A 1,849-nucleotide genomic window follows, 5' to 3' on the forward strand; every position below is an offset into this window, starting at 1 on the left:
AGGCCACTTCCTGTAATGGAATCTCTCAGGTTTTTGCCTGCCATATGAGTTCTAAACAAAAAAAAAGGGAGGGAAGGGAGGGTGGCTGCCGTCAACAATGGCAGTGTGCTACACCCCCCCTCCCCAACCCACTTATCCTGGAGGTGGCTCAGGTGCAGGACGTGGACCTCGCTCCACCTTCGGCGTTGCCCACTTTGGTGGCGCCGATAGCTGCGCCGGGCAGACGGGCCACTCGGGCTGACCCTGGCAGACGGACCACTCGGGCTGGGCCGGAGGACAGGAGGGCCACTCGGGCTGGGCCGGAGGGCAGGAGGGCCACTCGGGCTGGGCCGGAGGGCAGGAGGGCCACTCTGGCAGACCCGGGCAGTCGGGCCACTCTGGCAGACCCGGGCAGTCGGGCCACTCTGGCAGCTCCGGGCAGTCGGGCCACTCTGGCAGCTCCGGGCAGTCGGGCCACTCTGGCAGCTCCGGGCAGTCGGGCCACTCTGGCAGCTCCGGGCAGTCGCGCCACTCTGGCAGCTCCGGGCAGTCGCGCCACTCTGGCAGCTCCGGGCAGTCGCGCCACTCTGGCAGCTCCGGGCAGTCGCGCCGCTCTGGCAGCTCCGGGCAGTCGCGCCGCTCTGGCAGTTCCGGGCAGTCGGGCGGCTCTGGCGGCTTCTGACTGGCGGGCGGCACTGGCGGCTCCTGACTGGCGGGCGGCACTGGCGACTCCTGACTGGCGGGCAGCTCTGGCGACTTACGACTGGCGGGCAGCTCTGGCGACTTACGACTGGCGGGCAGCTCTGGCGACTTACGACTGGCGGGCAGCTCTGGCGACTTACGACTGGCGGGCAGCTCTGGCGACTTACGGCTGGCGGGCAGCTCTGGCGACTTACGACTGGCGGGCAGCTCTGGCGACTTACGACTGGCGGGCAGCTCTGGCGACTGTTGACTGGCGGGCAGCTCTGGCGACTGTTGACTGGCGGGCAGCTCTGGCGACTGTTGACTGGCGGGCAGCTCTGGCGACTGTTGACTGGCGGGCAGCTCTGGCGACTGTTGACTGGCGGGCAGCTCTGATGACGACTGTTGACTGGCGGGCAGCTCTGGTGACTGTTGACTGGCGGGCAGCTCTGGTGACTGTTGACTGGCGGGCAGCTCTGGCGACTGTTGACTGGCGGGCAGCTCTGGCGACTGTTGACTGGCGGGCAGCTCTGGTGACTGTTGACATGCGGGCAGCTCTGGTGACTGTTGACTGGCGGGCAGCTCTGGTGACTGTTGACTGGCGGGCAGCTCTGGTGACTGTTGACTGGCGGGCAGCTCCGGGCAGTCTGGCCACTCTGGCAGCTCCGGGCAGTCTGGCCACTCTGGCAGCTCCGGGCAGTCTGGCCACTCTGGCAGCTCCGGGCAGTCTGGCCACTCTCGCAGCTCCGGGCAGTCTGGCCACTCTGGCAGCTCCGGGCAGTCTGGCCACTCTGGCAGCTCCGGCTCAGGATTCACCAGGCTGGGGAGACATAACGGAGGCCTGGCTCTGGGCGCAGGCCCTGGACTCACCAGTCTGGGAAGACCCGCTGGAGGCCTGGTTTGAGGAGGTGGCACAGGAGGGACCAGGGTGGAGAGACCCACTGGAGGACTGGTCCGTGGAGGAGACACGGGCTTGACCAGGATAGGGAGACCCACTGGAGGACTGGTCCGTGGAGGAGACACGGGCTTGACCAGGATAGGGAGACCCACTGGAGGACTGGTCCGTGGAGGAGGCATGGGCTTGACCAGGATAGGGAGACCCACTGGAGGACTGGTCCGTGGAGGAGACACGGGCTTGACCAGGATAGGGAGACCCACTGGAGGACTGGTCCGTGGAGGAGGCACGGGC

This window comes from Salmo salar, unplaced genomic scaffold (genome assembly GCF_965601325.2).
Source record: "Salmo salar unplaced genomic scaffold, fSalSal1 ptg000306l, whole genome shotgun sequence".
Classification (NCBI taxonomy): Eukaryota; Metazoa; Chordata; class Actinopteri; order Salmoniformes; family Salmonidae; genus Salmo; species Salmo salar.